Genomic DNA, 18,368 nt, shown 5'->3' on the forward strand with positions numbered 1-18,368 from the left:
ATAGTGGTGTGTGTGTGTGTGTGTGTGTGTGTGTGTGTGTGTGCACGCCCCTCTATGGCTTCTGCGGTGCCCACCTCCAGAAGGGAGGTAGATCTTAATATCCTCTTGCAAATGACCTCTTGGGGTGAAAAGCAACAAGTAGCCTCCCAACTGGTCCAGCCCCCACCCCGCAGTTCTTAATTGTGTGTGTGTGTGTGTGTGTGTGTGTGTGTGTGTGTGTGTGTGTTGGGAGTGGAGGATAAATGCGTGGGGAAAAAGAAGTCTCTTTTCTTTTTTAATTGTGAAAACTCTTGGGTCCTGTGCTGAGACGTCCAATTTTGGCTGTATCAAGATCCACACCTTCAAATAGGCAATACAGCCACCTTGCTATTAAAGAGGTTTTGTGTCTTCTTTCAAGCGAGTCTTTGATTTCCTCCTGCCCCACCCAACATCCACTTTATCTCTGCCATTTGGAGAGATGGGAAGGGTGGGGGGGTATGGAAGTAGCAAAGCTTTTGTTTGACATCAGATACCACCCGGCCTCCCCCCCCCCCCGCTCAGATTACAATGATTGGATTCTCAAAGGTTTTCTTTCCCTTTATAGCATCTGAACCAGAAACTTTAGGGGTAACTCTCTTAATTGGGGATAAACTTCCCATCATTTGCCCCACACCCGTCAAAATTAGTCAAATTTCTAAGGGACAAGTCCTGGAGGAAAGTCTCTGACCAGAATGAAAGATGGTCCAAGTGGGGTACAGATGGCTGGAGCCCCTTGGAGCGCTAGCCTTGGAAACCGCCCTGCCCAAACCCAGGACCGAACTCCCCCGGGGGCCAAAGTTCGGAAGAATCCAAGGTCGAACCAGCCCAGTCCTACGGAGCGGTGCTAACTAGACCATCCTAAAGACAGCTGCCACCAGAGCCCCTGGGTACCCAGAATCGCCCCCACGTGTTGCTGAAGTTGGAGCAGACGCGCCCTCGGGCACAGAGGCGAACGTGACACCGCATTTTCTCCCAAATTCCTGCTTTTCCTTGGTGCAGCCACTCCAAGACAGCCACGAAATGGGAGGGGGGGGCCTCTTATCCCACTCCAAAAAAAAAAAAAAAGCCAGGCTTCCCACGGCCATGTGGTGCGTCCCCAAGCCGCACAGCTAGCTAACTTAGCGGTTTTCTTTCCTGCAACGCAGAGGGTGCGAGGTGAGAGAGAATTGCATTTGCACCCCCATTGGGGCGCTGCCCACCCCCCATTCACCAGCCGGTTTACTGGGGAGTGCTAAACTCCCCATGGTGCTAATACCCAGAGAGAGATCTTAGGGGTCCCAGCCACAGGAGCTGGAAGCCCAGATAAGATACACCCAAGGGTGTGGTTGGGGTCTCCCCAACCTGGAGTTGGGCGGTGTCTGCAAATCTTCCGCACATATGCTCTCTGGGTAAGGCATACACACTCACACCAGCACCCAGATAGATTAGCACATACATACATGCATCCAAGACATTGACACGCAAGCCCACTCCCATGCACGCTCACAACCACACATATGTCCACACGCAGAATACATCCGCACAGGCGCGCAAATGTCTCTGGCACCCTGAGAGCGCCCCTTGCCTAGGTTGGTGGGTGGGTAGATGGGTGGGTGGGTGTCGGGGAAAAGGAAAAGGGGGTGTCTTTCTGCCAAGGGCAGAAGAGAGGGTATCCCTTGCAATAGCTCCAGTTCCAGGAACCCCCCCCCCCGCCCCGAGCTTCAGCTGCTTGCTGCTGCTTCTGCAGTGGCAAAGCTCCTCCGCGCCCCGAATCCTCCCCCACTCCCCGCGCTGCTCCTCTCCTCGCCCCTCCCCGCGCTCCCTGTGTCCCCCGGCTTTTCCGGGAGGAAGATGGGGTGCCCGGCGGGGGTGGGGCGCGCCGGGCAGCTGGGCCTGCCATCACGTGTGCCGCCCTCCCCTGCCACCGCTGCGGCGGGAGTTCCAATCAGCGCGCGCCAGGGGGGTGCTCCTCCCGGGCTGGAACCACCCGGCTCGGAGGCGCGGGGTGGGTGGTGGGTGGGCCCCCCATACCTGCCCGCCCCACTCGGGCCCCCGCCACGGAGGGGCGGTGGTAGCGCCTGCTCGCTTACAAATGGCCCCTCCCGCCCCGATCGCCTGCCTGCTCGCTCTCTCCTCTGCGCTCTCTCCAGCCAGACCCGCCCGGGTGCGCTCCTCCATCTCCTCCTCTTCCTCCAGCTCCAGGCGTCCCAAGCTGGGCTGCTCAACCCAAGGTCCCTCCTGCCCATCCCCGGGCAGCGCGCGTGGAGCCTCCCCGCCGGCCCGCAGGTGAGTGTCTTGTGCGGGGCTTTGGGATTAGGTTTTGGGGACCTGCGTGCGGGACGATGGATGGATGGATGGATGGATGGATGGATGGATGGATGGATGGATGGATGGATGGATGGATGGATGGATGGATGCCTGTCAGTGGGATATGCAGGTTAAGTTTGCAGAATGCGCCAGGGAAAGGGTGGGGGGTTCTCTCCAGCTAGGTTGCTTTATTTTACTATTATCTTGCTCTTCGTGCGGTTTTGGGGGGCTCCCACTGAAAGGAATCTTGATTTGGGGGAAATTCTGGTCTTGCGATACTTGACAAAGGTGGAAAAGACACAGGTGGGAGCACGCACCTGTCATTGATAGGGAGTATAGTAGATAGGTGTGTGTGTGTCTGTGTGTGTACCCCTTAAAGCCTCTGCAACGGTGGTGGTGATTCTGTCCCCCCAAAGCTTCTTAGATGAGGCCAGAGAGGGGAAATCGCGCCGCTTGGGGTGGGTGGGGGACTTCGGAATGTTGCAGCAGCAAACCAGCGACACCCGCAGCAGTATCTTTTCTTAGATGACCCTGCAGTGGCTCTCTAAAAAGAGTGTGTGAGGGTTTTAAGTATCCAGATTAAAAAAAAATTTTTTTTAATCTTTTAACTTCTTGGAGAAGTTAGTATTTGAAAGTGCTGAATCATGTGAAAAGATGTGGGGAAATGATTTTGTTACTAAAGTTTTTTTGGGGAAAAATCTATGGATGCTATACGTTTAAGAAGTAGCCGGCAGTTATTGAAAATCATATTCTGAGTTGGGTACTTGCTTCCCTGGCTCTTAGATGATTTGTTTTGCCCTGTGTTGTATCCATTATTTTAGACTAGTGTTCACAAAAGCCGAAGGTATTTGTCTTCTGTGTCCAAATTTCAATCGGTTTGTTGATTATAAAGTGGAAGAAATACCCTCAGAAATAAGGAGCGTCCATTCATCTTTGATGAGTACAATGATGGCCAATTTGATTTGTCATATGCTACTAAATGGGAATGTCAAGCTGAGAACATGAAGACTGGGGAGAAAAAGAAACAGGAGTTGCCCCAGGAGGAAGAAAGACGCCTTAATCCAATTGCACTCAGAGAGCTGGAGGGAAGATGGGAGCTAGAGTAGAATCTGGTAGAGTGGTGGAGTGCAGTTTTGTACTCAAAATCTGAGATCAGAGATCAAGTAGCTTCCAGATGATTTTGCTAAATATCAGTCAGGATTAGTAAAATGGGTGTGTCCATAGGCAGCTCCTGCCCATATTCTCTGCTCTGCACTATCTGAACTAGTCAGCGGCCCCTGCTGACTCATAAGGCAACCGACATGGCTTAGCAGGGTTGGGTTTTACTTGGGAGACTCAAAAAAACTGAACCTGTTAAGAAAAGAAAAGGAAATAAAAAAAAAAGAGCAGAGAGAGAGGATCTTCAACAGGGATATCCATCAAGCAGAGAAGGTTGTCTCCTTACAGTTCTTCAGGAAAAAAAAATTTTTTTTTCCTGGTTCCTTGACTTGTCACCTTCATTTCAATACCTGTCATCCATGCTTATGCACAGCATTTGGTCTGACACAAAGATTTGCATCTAAAGCTGAGCGTTAAAAATAGAGAGAGGCCCTCAGATTAATACTGTTATTTCAAAGGTATTTGTGAAGGAGACTGAGAAGCTGGAAAATGAAGGAGTCACTGTGTTTTCTTTGCAGCATGGACTCCCTTAACATTACATGCAAGACCCAGACCCGAGAGCCCCACCCTGTTTCTGAGCATCTGCATGAAAGGCCAGGAACGGAATTCCACAATTGCAGTGGTGCAGAGTGAGGCCATTTCTAGGCTTGGGTGTATAATATTTAAGTCATATTGGAGGATAAGCTTTCCTCTATAGGTAGATCTTAAAAGGCACAATACACTTCTGTTTCACCTGTCAGCTTGCTAAAATGGCGATTTTAACTTTGAGACATTGATTTTGATAGAAAAGGGATACGAAGTGGGAGCTGCTTCCATATTTTCAGATTCTGGGGCTAAAAGACAATGATGGGAAGGGCAAATAACAGGGCGTAAAGCGAAGCCAAAAAAGGAGTTTTGGTGTTTTTTTTTTTTCTTTCTCTTTTTGCTCTAGTGATCTGAATAAAATTCTTTTAAAAGTAAGTTTTTATAGAAAGAAGGAGTTCATTTTCAGGCAGTAAACCTACTTGCGGAATAGGCAAGGGATGGCGTCTCAGATCAGATGCCTCAGTGGAGCAGGAAACAAATGAATGAGTTTGCCTTGTGCCGTCTGGTCCTTCCATCAGAATCCCATCTTGCTATCTCAGACTGGAGGAAGGTCAGTTCTGCTAGAAGATAAGGAGATTTCTGATCTCATTGAAAACCTGTGGGGGAAGAAATGGTTTTGATCTTTGATCAGAAGGGGCACTCTCTATAAACTCCCAGTTCATTATTATCAGAACCATGCTTTGCCGCATCATCTCCTGCAGTCACTGGGTCTGACCATGGAATACCCAAGATACTTAATTTTTTTTAAATACAAAAAAAAGATGTCCAGAAAGACCATCACTAAATTACAATTTATTTCAAAAGACAAAATAAATCATCTAAAGAAGAGACAATGATACTTTGCCACAATGGCCAGAGGAAATGGAAGCATTTCTAAATCTGGGTGTGGTAACCAATTCATAGTAGAGCAGCCATCTGAAGTAAGGATTCAGGTGAAGACTATATATGTTTTTTTTTTGTTTGAATCTAATGCAAGTTCAACACTGCTGACACCGCTTTTCTACTTTTTTTTGAATCTTCTTATCCTTTTACCATCTTTCCTTTGAATTTATTAAGTCACACCTACAAACCCATAGCATCTAAGAGTCTTTGAAATTTCACCAGGAACGCAATCAGAATAATTGCCTGTGATTTGGGGTCCTTTTGAATTGAAAAAGATTTCAGCTATGGCTTCAAGCTCCGCTGTCTCTGGTGCTTTCTTTGCTCAGATGCTGAAGCCTTGGCAGCCTATGGTCTCCCTAAAACTTGCTGTGATTTTAGTCACATGAAAGTGCAAGCTCTGTCCCCTAACACAATTATAATGTAAGAAGGTTCCGGAACAGTACCTCCTTGAGTTGAACAGTAAATATGTACACAGCATTATATGAGGAACATTCCAGAACCTCCTGGTAAAGTGCATGTGCCAGCTGAATAAACACCTGGACTTCATTAGTCTGCCAAAAAAAAATTTTTTTTATCACCTTGGGAGACTGTTTATGTACTCTGGAAAGTTTTAGGACACTTGCAGTATGAAGAATCACTATCTAATTTCCGACTTCTTTTAGAGTCAATCCCTAAAAATCTTTATTTGGGGGGGTGGCAGATTATATATTTCACAAGAAATTGATTTTAAAAAATCCTATACTTTGATACTTCACTGATTATAAGGAATTGTAAGATCATTGTTATTGATGATATCGTTTCCTTTCAGAATTTAAGAATAATCAATTTAGATATTGTTGGTGTGATTATTGGGGAAGAATAAAATTGCATTTAAAGATATTGGGAAACTGCCACTCCCTTAAAATTTAATGTTCGCATATCTATCTCTAGAGTCAAGAATGCAGTTGATATACTCATTTTGTCATATATACATGCATCCTACACAAAATACATTTTGGGTTATTCTGTTATTTTGAGAAGGCTTAGATTATGAGGAGGATTTTTCCTGGTGGGTGCTGGGCTCTGATTCCACTGTTCTGGGCTGTCTTAGTCTTTAGGAACAGCAAAAGGAGGCTGCGATAAAATACAATTGTTCATATTATAAGAACAGTATATATGTTGCAATGTCAACATAGAAGTATGCATGTTGTAGTCCTTGTAACAAAAAATATGAGACATGGCCTTTGTTCAGAAGTGACTCAGGCTGCATCTCTTTTATCAAAAGACTACGCATCTTCTTTGCTACTCACGGAATTTGGAAACTACCTACAGTGCTAATCCTCTAAATATTTTGGCATTGCAGGTGTTCCTTTGATTGACATACATGGTGACTTTGCTCTTCAGCCTGAGAGTGGTTCAAATGTAAGTTCAGCAAACCAAATAATCAAATATTGATTATTCTATAGCCTGTGCACAGCAATTCCTCCCGGTTTTCCCATGTGAGACTCAAGTGTCATAAATGAATCTTAGGAGAAGATCTAGTCATGACATTGGGTGGGCAGAGACTAACTAGACTAGTATTTGAAACTGCACAGTGGTAGGCTCTACAAGTCATCATCAATCTTGGATTGGGAGATTTTTTCTTTACTCCTTTTGCCACATAATTTTTCTAACAGTACACTATAACAACCCTTGAACTTTGGATATTGCTTACGGACATTTCTCCAGATGTCACATCATTTTGAGTGGCATTGCATACCCTAATCTGAATCAAGCGACAGATTCTAGTATGTGACACATCCAGCTTCTAGAGTAGTTTTTTCATGCCAGCTGAAATCCTATGGCTAATCTCTAGTGGGCTATTTTGCACCGGCCACATTCACTAGCCAAAATGTGTCCTTAGCTCAGCTGATGAAGGTCATACTGCAGTGATCAGATACATTCAGCTATAAAATGTAAAGTTTTATGCGGGATGACATTGCTATTTTTTAGCAACAAGGTAGGGTTCTGTGGGGTTTCACAGCTTTTCGGGGGGAATAGATTCACTTTCATTTCTAGATATCAAGTACTTCTAAGCAGGGTTCTTTACAGAGGGAATTATTTGGTCTCAGAAAAGGACTGTTGTTTTAGAGTCCTCCCTGCCACTTTAGAGACCTGTAATTTAAAAGAGATGTGTTTAAAAATTTAAGCATTGAATACATTCCATTGGTGGTCAGACTTCAGAAAGCATGAAAAATGTATTAATTAGAAGACACGTTCAGGGGCCGGAGCGGTGGCGCAGGTGGTAGGGCATTTACCTTACACACACTAACCTAGCACAGACCGCAGTTCGATCCCCCACTGTCCCATATGGTCCCCCAAGCCAGGGGCGATTTTTGAGTGCGTAGCCAGGAGTAATCCCTGAGTGTCACCGGGTGTGGCCCAAAAAGCAAAAAAAAAAAAAAAAAAAAAAGACACATCTATTCTACCTTCTCTCCCCCTGGTTTTTCTGCCTTCCTGTTTCCATCTCTTTGCCCCAAACATGAATTTCCATGTAATTCAGTGCACTAAATATCTCATTTTTCTTCCTCTGCAGAGTTGAATGCTAGAGCTGCTAATAGACTTTCAGCACAAATAGTATATTGATCACTTCAAATCTTGTTTGAGCTTGACTGAATATACATAATGGGGTGTCAATCGGGGGAAAAAATCTCATAATAAATGGCAGGCAACTTATATTCATGAGGAGAAATGTCTTGGGCAGCACACAAGATACCGTGCTTACTGTAGCATGACAGACTGATTTCGCTGATCTCCATCACATTCTTCGGGTGGATATTTAATAGCAAAGGAAAGGTTAGAATACCAAGATCTTGGAACATTTCTTTCTTTGTTTATAGAGGAAGGCATTTTTATACTCACTACAGTGTATAAATGTCTTCTAGAACCATAGCCAGCAAGAAAGATCTCTTCTACCTGAAGAATTCAAAAATAGCAAACAAATCTGTTTAAGTTGGTGTATATTTAAAACCAGTTACTGATTTATGCAGTCCATATTTTTTTTAACTTTTTACCATGTGTGTATCAGTGCATACACTCACTGTATGCAAATAACGTTTTCAATGTGTAGATGAGAGAGAAAAGTAAATTTAGAAAAAAAAAGGCTGCTTTACATAAATTATTTTTAAAAACTACTGAGCAGAGGAGTAGCCGTGCATTAAACTAAACCTTTTTTTATCTTTTAAAATTTCCCATTCTATGGTAAATAAAGAAACCTCAGTCTTCAAGTTTTGTATAAATAATTTCGAAAAATCTGTTTTTTGAAAGAATGGTGATAATGATAGTAGGATTGCTAGGAAAGTAATATTTCTGCTTGCCTTGCAAGCTGACTTATGAGCTCACTCTGTTACTGCTGGTTATCTGGGTCGACTCTGGCTCTGAAGGAATATGGAATACTACAGTTTCTTCATTCCAGGAAATTATGGGGTACATTATGCTTTCACAGATAAGTGTATGGGGAATTCAATCATTACTTTTAATTTTGCTGTAGAGATCAAACAGTGAACTGCTGATCAGGTATTCATTTGCCTTTTTATGGCAAAAAAAAAATGATCACAATCTAAACAAATGTCTCTTCCAAGTTCCTGTCAGTAATCAATTTTTGTTTCGTTTTCTTTTGCGATCACATCCGGGTTTTCTTCCATCTCTGTGTGTGGGATCACTCCTAGTGGTGTTCTAGGGCCATGGTATCCTACTGAACGCATAGCTTCTTGGTACAGAACATGAGTGTACTCAGCCCAGAAAGCCCAGTATTCACATTTTTTAAAGTATATTATAATGGCGTTTTTACTTTCTAAATTTTAGCTCACATGCCAAAAAAAAGGGGGGGGGGTAAAGAATCTACTTATCTCAAAGTGTGTGAAATACAAGATGAGTGAGGCCATTCTTAAGATATGACGTTAAGCCCTGGTGATAGCTATTGTTTAATCAGAGGGGTTTGAGAATTTTTGCCTCCCTGTTTTCATCCATTTACATTGTTCAAATGCTTCTAATATTTAAGATTTCTGATTACCAGTAAAAGCACAGAGTTTGTTGAGAAACTAAATTATGTGAAAATTAGCCAGTTGCAAAGGTCCATTTTTATGAAGATGAAGAACTATGGATTTTATTTTAGTAAAATTTACAAGCAAAAGTTTATATTTCTCTCTAGATAATTTCAGGAATTTTGGGTTTTTTTTTGTTTTGTTCTCTTGGGCCACACCCAGCAGTGGTCAGGACTTATTCTTGGCTCTGGTTTTAGGGATCACTCCTTGTGCGGCTCAAAATTCGGTATATAATTCTGGAGCTTGAACTGGAATCAAATACGATCATATAATGTTAGTTTTATAATAATTAGAAACTATTTGCAGTATGTGTTGCTTTTTGTACAAAGAGAAGCATTCAAATTTGATACTGTAAGTTTGATGAATTATGCTATTGGTATTTTAGTAAAAGCTATTTACATGATGAGAATTTAAAATTCAGGAGTTGACTAAACATTTGCAGACATACATTTCTTGGTAGGTTAAAAGTAATGATATTTGTTCAAAATGAGGCTTTATGAGTGTTGTAAATAAAAAGGGGAATCAAATCCTATAGCAAAAAGGAAAAGAAAAAGTGCATTCTTCCAAATACAAGTTTGGAACCTGCATTTGCAAGCCTTGCTGTTCACATTTTAAAATGGTTTTTTATAGGGAGCAGAGTGATAGCACAGCAGAAGGGCATTTGCCTTGCACGTGGCCAACCCGGGATGGACATGGGACATATGGTCCCCCGAGCCAGGAGCGATTTCTGAGCACAGAGCCAGGAGTTACCCCTGAGCATTGCCAGGTATGGCTCAAAAGCTAATGATAATAATAATAATAATAATAATAATAATAATAATAATTATAATAATAATAAAATCGGGGCCAGAGAGATAGCATGGAGGTAAGGCGTTTGTCTTGCTTGGTGGTTTGAATCCCCGCAACCCATATGGTCCCCCGAGCCTGCCAGGGGCGATTTCTCAGCGTAGAGCCAGGAGTAGCTCTTTTTTTTTTTTTTTTTTTGTGGTTTTTGGGTCACACCCGGCAGTGCTCAGGGGTTATTCCTGGCTCCAGGCTCAGAAATTGCTCCTGGCAGGCACGGGGGACCATATGGGGCACCGGGATTTGAACCGATGACCTCCTGCATGAAAGGCAAATGCCTTACCTCCATGCTATCTCTCCGGCCCCCAGGAGTAGCTCTTGAGCACTACCAGTGTGATCCAAAAGCCAAAATAAATAAATAAATAAATAAATAAATAAATAAATAAATAAATAAATAAATAAATAAATAAATAAAATTTAAACTATTTTATTTTAATACTACACTGAAGGGAAATATTTAATATGAAGTAAATAAAAATTACATAAGCTATTTTATGACAAAGTATTAAAGATTATTATAGTACCAAATTTGGTAATATACTAGTTTTATGATAGATGAAGTTGTTTTTGTGTAAATCCTTAACATTTTATGAGTGAGAGTGTATGTGGAAAAAACAAATTCAAATATCTTTTCTAGTTTATATTTTTATTTTTGTTTGCCTTTTTTTTTTTATTTGGGTCACGCTCAGTGGTGCTCAGGGTTTAGTCCTCGCTCTGGGTTCAGGGATCACTTCTGGAAGGTGTCAGTGGACCATATATATTACTGGGGATCGAACCAGATCAGCTATGTGAAAGGCAAGTACCCTGCCTACTATACTATTGCCCCAGCTCAAGCACATATCTTTTATTGATCTTGTCACTAGAACTAAAAAAATCAGTATACTCATTAGGTTCTTGAATTGAAGGTTTTAAACTTATTTCTAAAAAAAATCTTTTAGATAAGAGGGACTGGTAGGGAGTACTGAGGTGAAGTCACTTGATTCTTATATGGCTGGTCCTGATTTGATTCCCAGAATCACCAATTTCCTAAGCAACTCTAGGAGTGTTCCCTGAGCACTGAGCCAGGAGTAAATTCAGCAGTATATGTCACCACCGCCCCCCCCAAAAATAAAACCCTTTTAGACAAAATTTGAAAGCAGTAGAATTTGTAGCTTCTTTACAGAAATGGACATTATAATTTCTAAGGTTTTAATTTCTTTCATTTTAATTTTTATCAATGCCAAATGACAATTAAGAAGTAACTAAAGATGCTATTTTCCCCTTGATATGACTCCATCAGCAGAACTAAAGAATAATAGCTTGCTTCTATGATGCAAAATATTTAAAGTTATATTCACTTAATAAAAGAAAGCAGTGGGACTGATTTTCTTCCAATAATTATTTAAATAAAAAGTAGTTTGATATAATGAATTAAGAATAATATACTTTTAAAGAATTACTGGTTTTTTCACTTTAATAAAAAACACATTGAAGCAAAGTAAAGAAAAATTGCATTGTAGTAATTCAATTATCTGTGAAGTAGTGGTTTAGTACATATTACTGTTAATAAATCTAGCTTTGTACTTAATAAAAAGATTATTTTCTCATTTAATTGCTTATGCTAAGAGAAAAACAGCAGACAATTTTCTTAGGGCATATAACTGTTGAGTTTTTTATTTAAGTTAGTTTCAATAAGAGAAATATAAGAACACAGAGGAATCATTTATTAAATTTTAAATGCTCATGTGCCTCTTATATTCCCAATTACTTGTGGGTCACAAACAGCCAGATGACTTCATACATTTCATTTATATTGTATATCATATTTTTATTATAAGTATATTATATTATACTTATTAATTGGCAAATGTATATTACATTTTAAATGTGCCTAAACCATTCGAGTTTAATTCAAACCCCATTACTGAGAAATAGGTGTAATCAAGTGTCTTATTAACAATAAAGAAAATAAGTTTATCTATCTTCCAACTTCATTTCTGTTTGAGGCAGATACTGTGTCAGTATCAATCTTGGTAAGCAGTTCCTCTATATACGTATAAGAATTTAGTTCATGAGTAATGTAAGGTAGTTTGGAGGGGTTATTTTGGTTTTGGAGTGTAAGGGGGATGGGATAGAGTAAGATCAGGGAGGGGACTTTTAGAAATGAAAATCTTGAGGCCAGAGAGATAGCACAGCAGTAAGCTTTTGCCTTGCATGCGGCCGACCCAGGACGAACTGGGGTTTGATTCCTGGCATCCCATAGAGTCCACAGAGCTCAGGAGCAATTTCTGAGTGCAGAGTCAATAGTAACCTCTGAGCACTGCTGGGTGTGGCTCAAAAAGAAGAAGAAAGAAAGAAAGAAAGAAAGAAAGAAAGAAAGAAAGAAAGAAAGAAAGGAAGGAAGGAAGGAAGGAAGGAAGGAAGGAAGGAAGGAAGGAAGGAAGGAAGGAAGGAAGGAAGGAAGGAAGGAAGGAAGGAAGGAAGGAAGGAAGGAAGGAAGGAAGGAAGGAAGGAAGGAAGGAAGGAAGGAAGAGGGAGGAAGAAAGGAAGGAAGGAAGGGAGGGAGAGAAAGAGAGAAAGAAAGAAAAGAAAAGAAAAGAAAAGAAAAGAAAAGAAATGAAATATGAAATGAAATGAAATGAAAGTCTTGTTTTGGAAATAAAATCCCAAACTCCAGTGTAGCCATTTTCAAGTTAAATTCCTTTATGTTGCTGTGAACTGTCCCCTTCTGACTGGTCTAGTCACTAGTGAGTCTAGAAACACAAGCCCTTTCCTCTGATGAACTTTATCTTGTCTCAGCCAAGCAGGGGGGTTGCTTTGTCTATAAACTCTGTCCCCAAATTAAGAATATGCAGACCCTGTGTCCTGACCTTACAAATCTCCAGCAAGCTAACTGCTCCTCTCTTTGGTGCATCTATGCTTTTGAAAGACCTTTCTAGCTCATGAAAAAAAAAAATACAACCTTTTATCTTATATGTTTAAAATAAAGATAGGTGTTTAAAATAAGATTTAGAGCCCCAAAATTATCTAGATCCACCTTGGCAGACTCTTTCAGTCTCATAGAGTCCAGTCGCATTGAGTCCCCATATTGAGAAAATTACGGAGAAAGGACATGAATTTGTGGCCAACCTGAACATATTTTAGCAGCTGGATCTAAGCTGGATGCTTAGGCAGCTTAGATGCTGGGTTCAAATAAACAGCCACCCTCTGAGGCTATGACTGAAGTGTACAGTTACTGAAAATCAACAGCATTGGCTCAGCAATTTTAGAGATAGAAATTGCTGCTGCTTTTTCTTTGGTGATATTTATAAATGCAAAAAATCAGAAAAATTCCAGGGTTCTGTTTCATTGTCTGTTGGCTTTTCCTTTTGGGATAATTAAGGGACTACTGCGGGAGGACTAAACCACCTAAATTTTTTAAGATCTAAATGGAAGGCTGATGGAGTTCTTTGTAGAGCTGATTCCCTGAGCAGTGCTGTTCAAAGGCTTCTTCTGTGATGCAAAAAAAAACTCTGTAGGCTCTAATATTCTATCTAGCACCAGAGGCTTGGAACAGAACTAGCATAAAGTTGAGACCATAGTACAGGGATTAAGGTACTTACTTAAGGCTGACCTGAGTTCTATCCCTGGTACTACACAGGGTCCCCTAAACATTGCCACGAGTGATCCTTGAGTATAGAGCCAAGACTAAGCCATGAACACTGTTAGATGTGACCCCCAAAACCAAAAAATAAAAATTTGAAACATAGCAAGTTACAAATGGCCAGTTTACGTGTTGGACAGAGTCATCTCTAAGCTGGAGGCTGGGATAAAAGGGAATCAGGATCACTGTCCTCTTGAGGAAATGTGAGTTGAATGTTGAGCATCTCCAGAAACTAGAAGTTGCTTAGTGTTGACCTGCAGAATGTGTGTGTCAGGGGGTAGTTCTCAACTTGAGGAGTCCTGCTTAAGAGTCCTGCTCAAGAGTAAAACCCTGGAAATTCTGGTCATATCCTTGTCTTACATTTTTAAATAGAATTAAATCCTCCCAGTTGGGCCCCAGTGCATGTTATTTTTACTGAATTAAAATTTATTTTCTTAATTATTAAGAATTTTTCAAGTGTGATCTGCCCTCTTAGCAGATGCTGTTCATCCAAAGCATCATTGTCATCTCTGTGAGTGATAAGGGTTGGCAGATTTTTCAAAAATATCTATCCTATGGGGCCAGAGCGATGGTGCAGTGATAGGGCGTTTGCCTTGCATGCGGCTTGCCCAGGATGGACCACAGTTTGATCCCCCAGCGTCCCATATGGTCCCCCCAGCCAGGAGCGATTTCTGAGTGCATAGCGAGGAGTAAACCCCTAAGTGTCACCAGATGTGGCCCCAGACTAAATATATATATCCTGCACTTATTATTATTTATTATTATGCATTTCCTGCATAAGTTGGTTCTTTGCCCATTGATCAACATCTCCACACCTATAACACCCTGCAGTCCTGGTCACCACCACTCTTTTCTTGGCTTCTATGAGTTTGACTATAATTGCTTTTCTGAATCTCAGTCCCCATTAGGGTAGCCTTGGTTATCCAGTTATCCCAGATGTTCTCAGGTCCTGGCTAGTTGGGCTTAGAACACATCTGAGGCACTTTTCAGAGAAATTCTGGCTTTAGAGATGCCAAAAAGATAGCACAGGGGTTAAAGCACTTGCCTTGCAAGCAACTGGCTCAGGTTGGAAACCCTGGCACTGTGTAAGGTCACCAAGCATGAGCAAGAGTCACTCACTCTTGAGCACAGAGCCAAGAATAGACCCTGAAACTGCCAGGTGTGCTCCCATTCACCCTTATCCACCCACCTCCACTGCCCCAAAAGTAAATGCTAGTTCGAAGAGAAGGAAAGAAGAACAGAAGTTTGGGTTTCTCCTTCTAGAAGGTTCCTTCACAACTGCTTTCTCATCACCTCACCCTTGTATAACTGTTTGGGGCTTTGCCCCCTGATTCACATTATAACTAGCCAGTACATACCCCAAGTTTTTGAGCTATGTGGGCAAAGATAGGTGCTCTGTTGTCCTAGGAACTTCCTGAGAAAGGCTGCAAAAAGTTCAGAATCTGGACCCCACCATTTTCCCCTGCCTCCAACACCATCCAAATTCCCTCAGAAATACTAAAGAGATTCTATGGGGAAAATATATAACATACATTTCTGGTCCCACCTTCTCTTTGTAACATGAGAACATTTTTCATTCTTTCACCTCTGTCTGCAGGATTAAAGGGTTTTCCAAACCTGCTGATGCCAGACTCTCTGCCCCAGAGGGAGTTAGGATTGCTGACAAATGTCAAGCCCACACGTGCTTCTGAGGCAGAGATACACTAAGCATTTCTGCTGGGACATTCCACACTCCCCCGCATAAGCTCAGGGGATGTCTACATGAGGGTCCCACTTCCTGCCTGGCTCTCCTTGCTCAGTGCCAGACTTTGTACTTTTGGCTTCATATATATTTCTTAGCTACCCAGAGCAAATGGCCCCTTGGCCTGTGTTTTAGTAGTGACCTATCCAGATCCTGCTCCCAGGGATCTGCAGAGCTAGTTCATCAAAAGGTTGCCTGTACCCCTTATCCTCACACTGCCCTGTTCTCAGGGTATGGCCCTTCACTGCCTACCCTCCAGTGTGTATTCTGCCCCCACCAGTCCTGTGATTATTAATCATATCCCATTTTTCTAGTCACTCCACTGCTTACTTAACCCTGCTTCAGGTCTGTGTGTCTGGTGTCTTGGTGAATGGAAACGGCTCTGAGTTGATCCCTATCTCCTTGAAATGATTTTTCCTTCTAGTCATTCTTTTCCAGAAGCTAATGAGGAGGTTTGTTCATGCAGTTCTCAATACTGAAATCTTAAATGGGCTTCTTAGTGAGCCCCAACCATGCTTCTGACACCTGCCCAGACCTATCAGTAAATAGAGGTGGGCCCGGACCTGAGTGCAGAATCCACCTATCCTTTTGGCATTCTTCTGTGTTGTTGGTCTATAGCTCTTCAAGGCCTTGACTTTCAGGCCACCTTCAAGCTTCTTTGATATTGGGGTCAAACTCTAGTGCTAAGACCCCTGCACCTTCTGTTCCTCTAGTCCTTGACTCTCTCCAGCTCATCTTCCCTGACTCATATCCAGGTGCTTCCATCCCTCAACATCAGCCACCATTCCCAAGTCCTTCCTGCAGCAGAAGCCCTGGTCATACCTCAGTCCCCCTCATCCCTCGGCTCTCCCTTTGCAAAAGCTTTTTTAGCACCACTCCCCTGCTCAGGCACCTGTAATTTGTACCTTAAATGCTCTTTTTTTTTTTTTTTTGGTTTTTGGTTTTTGGGTCACACCCGGCGGTGCTCAGGGGTTACTCCTGGCTGTCTGCTCAGAAATAGCTCCTGACAGACATGGGGGACCATATGGGACACCGGGATTTGAACCAACCACCTTTGGTCCTGGATCTGCTGCTTGAAGGCAAACGCCGCTGTGCTATCTCTCCGGGCTGGGCAGTTACCAAGTGCCTTCGACATTCCCCTGTGCTTGGGTGGATGTGTTGGGCCTTTGTGGTAGACCCTTTAATTTTGCTGCTACTACTCTTCTCACTGCGCCATCAACACACATATACACACATGTACACATACATACATATACCCTCCCAGGCACTTTGGTAGTACTGTCCTTCTCATCCAAGACTCTAGTTTTCAAGTCTATATCCTTTGGTCACCAACAAACACTTTTACCTCTGGGCCCTGTGCCTTTCTGCAGAATGTCCCAGACCGGAAAATTACAGGCAAAGCCAACCTCCATGAGGCAGTGTATCCCCTAGTCCCCACCCAAAGATTCTGTGGAAGAATGAGAACTCTGAGCTACTGCTGGTGAGTCTTTCCAAGAGGGGAATATGAGAACCATCTCCTAATTATCCTTTCCCCGAGGATTCCAGTCTCCACCTTAGGTAACCTGCTAAAAGTCTAGCAGAAACTGCTGCTTCATCTTAACACTGGTCTTGACTAGACCCACAGTCCCCATCTCCTGCTTTGAGGGTGATCTCACATGGCTGAGGCCCTTCTCAATGCCATTCTCCAGAAAATTGCTTCTGGAAATCTAGGGCTCCTCAGGGCCCTTCCCCACATTTGCACAGTTCCCTGGGGTGCAGGGGTGTCAACACTTCAGTGGAAAGTTTCATGCTGGGAAATGTTGATCTCAAAGATGGAGGACCCAGTAGAGAAGCTTCCAAAACCGCAATTTTGAGGTAGGAGAAAGAAGATACCACAGGCCACGGGCTCCTTCCATGTACAAGTGCAGGGGCCTGAGAGAGGGAGGGAAGGCAGGGTTGGCATGGTAAGTATGCCAAGCATTTCAATGAAGGGCAGCCACAGAGGGAGGGGGCAGTGGAGACCAGTCTTGCCTGTATAAGGATTTCATCAGCCAGCAGTGGCAGCCCTACACTTTTCTGGAGAACCTCCAGGGCCTTCTTTTATTCCGCTTCTACCTGGAAATATGCCCCTTAATGCCCCACACTAACATTCCATGCTGGGTCTGGAACACCTCACCCTGAATTCACCCTGAAGACCCTCTGCTGTGAGGTCTGCGGGCAGACGTGGACATGAAAAGCCCACCTCCAGGCTGCTATGGCCATCTTTCCACCTCCTGTGGAGAGGAGCGGACATCCTGACAAGTTTGCCCATTTCAGCCTCCAGAGCAAAAAGAGGATAATTCCAAGGGACACCGCAGGAGAACCCCGGTGAGGCCCTGAAGAGGGTGATGGCACATTCCAAACTCATCCTGCAAGAATCAAAAACTCTTTCGCAATGTGGGGGGGCAAAGAGTCTGTCCCCACCTTGGTTTCGTTCCCGTCACAGCCCCACCCAGATCTGGTTGATGGCTACTCCATTCTCTGCCACTCTGGGGGAGGATCCCTATGAGCAGTTCCTCAACACACTCCTGTACCCCTCTACAGTCAGTCTCTACTAAAGCCATTGAAAAAAGGACACCAATTCACAGAGTGCCAGCACAGAGAAGCCTTTTCTCCCCCAAGAACGGCACAATGTCCACATTGGCACCATTGATATCTATTTATAGGAGTTACTGTACTTGAGAATGGGCAAGAGCCTTGCTCTGTGTAGGGGCTTCCATCACTGGGGTGAAAGACCATTTGACAGAACTCATTGTCCCCTGGCAGCCCGGTGGCCCAGCCTGACAACTGGGGATTTTGTCAGGGTTTATGGAGAGCAGGCAGAGACTGGGGGCAGGACCCTGACTATAGAATCTAGATGTGGGGGCTGGGGGTATGGGGCAGTAAGCTGCTACATAGAGGCAAGCCTGTGACAGATCCTGCCTGGCCAGGAACATTCTGCATAAAGGCACAGGGCTCACCAGTGCAAGTCTCCTCTTTCTAACTTCCTGGTTTATGGTTCTAGCTCTGTCCTGCTGTTTGGTGGATGGGATCTTCCTGCCCTAGTCTCCTCCTCATGTGGAGGAGCTCTGTGGTCCCTTTCTCCATGGCTCCTAGATTCAGTTTTCTCGTCCCCATGTACATCAGTGAATCAGTTCCTTAGTTCACTTTTCTC

At 43.2% G+C, this 18,368-nt stretch overlaps 1 long non-coding RNA gene across 1 annotated transcript in view; it reads left to right on the plus strand.

Annotated features, from left to right (window-relative positions):
- The first annotated feature begins 6,268 nt into the window (after positions 1–6,268).
- The window catches only part of LOC126014132 (uncharacterized), an 82,328-nt gene continuing 70,228 nt past the window's right edge, over positions 6,269–18,368 (plus strand). Inside the window, exon 1 of the long non-coding RNA XR_007497565.1 lies at positions 6,269–6,330. This is a non-coding gene — a long non-coding RNA (uncharacterized LOC126014132). The remainder of the gene's footprint in view (positions 6,331–18,368) is intronic.

Source organism: Suncus etruscus, chromosome 7 (genome assembly GCF_024139225.1).
Source record: "Suncus etruscus isolate mSunEtr1 chromosome 7, mSunEtr1.pri.cur, whole genome shotgun sequence".
Lineage (NCBI taxonomy): Eukaryota > Metazoa > Chordata > Mammalia > Eulipotyphla > Soricidae > Suncus > Suncus etruscus.